The sequence below is a fragment of the Poecilia reticulata genome, linkage group LG2, assembly GCF_000633615.1.
Source record: "Poecilia reticulata strain Guanapo linkage group LG2, Guppy_female_1.0+MT, whole genome shotgun sequence".
Taxonomy (NCBI): domain Eukaryota; kingdom Metazoa; phylum Chordata; class Actinopteri; order Cyprinodontiformes; family Poeciliidae; genus Poecilia; species Poecilia reticulata.
Window position 1 is genome coordinate 15,024,024 of NC_024332.1, and position 1,190 is coordinate 15,025,213.

A 1,190-nucleotide genomic window follows, 5' to 3' on the forward strand; every position below is an offset into this window, starting at 1 on the left:
CTCACATCGTGTCTTTATGAAACCTTCAAAACAAAAACGGAAGATTTGGGATGTATCTTACTTTTGACAGAGTGAAAGAATTACATATAAATAATAGCCTTTACCAACTGTGTAACCTTTGCTAACACATAATATAAGTTTTATAATATGTGTTACATTGTTTCATTTCTAATATAGGCTCTTGTGTCAGATAATCTAAGTCAATGTTAGAGAATCATTAATTTTTTTAGATTTACAGAATCTCAGTTATCCTTCATAGCGGGGCTGAACCCGTATTACACCAAGCACTGTAGCTAATATTAGCTAGTATCTCGCCGGTGGACATAAAYACAGTAAAGTAATATTCTAATCACAAAATATAATATGTCCATCTTACTTGTGAAATGTTGTCTGTGGAGCCCTCACATCAAAAGTTCATCGATCTGAACAACAATATCCCTCAGTGCTGAGGCATCTTATGCTGTTTTGGTTGAGCAAAGTAGGAGGACGACCGCTCCAAGATGGCCGCCGTATTTCCTGCGTCGGAGCAGCGGGGTCTACTCTTATGTCTATGGGTCCATATATAAGGCGCACCGGATTATAAGGCGCACTGTCGGCTTTTGAGGAAATTGAAGGTTTTCAGGTGCGCCTTATAGTGCGGAAAATACGGTGTATAGTAATACAAAAACATCTACCCTATCAACCTTTTATTTTTAAATAACAAAAGAGCTTACTCCACTCAGACAATCCTTCATCACCGCTTCCCTCTTCAAGCCAGGCGTTCAGCTCGTCTCTTTCTTTGGTTATGTTGAAAAGCGATTCATTGCAGGCGAGGAGACGATCAGTCAGATCATTCTGGAGTTCATCATTTGAATGACCTTCTGAGTTACTATCTGAAATAAAAAAAAGAAAAGTGTGAGATAAGAAAGATGATATCAGGAGAGCTTTGAATTTAACACTTTAATTTCCAGAGTTTTAATTTAAAAGCTCTGGGAACGTAAACTGTGACGGCTCACTCTGTGCAGACAGAGCTCTGCTTAGTTCTGCAGATTTCTCATCAAGCATTTTATTCAGCTGGTTTATTTCTGAGATTTTGGAGGCATGGGATTTGTTCAAGGCCTGGAGATCCTCAGTCAGTCGCCGTTTGGCGTCGTTGTCTGTAATACATAAAGAAAATAGATTTTTATTGGGGGAAAGACGACAAAGACACA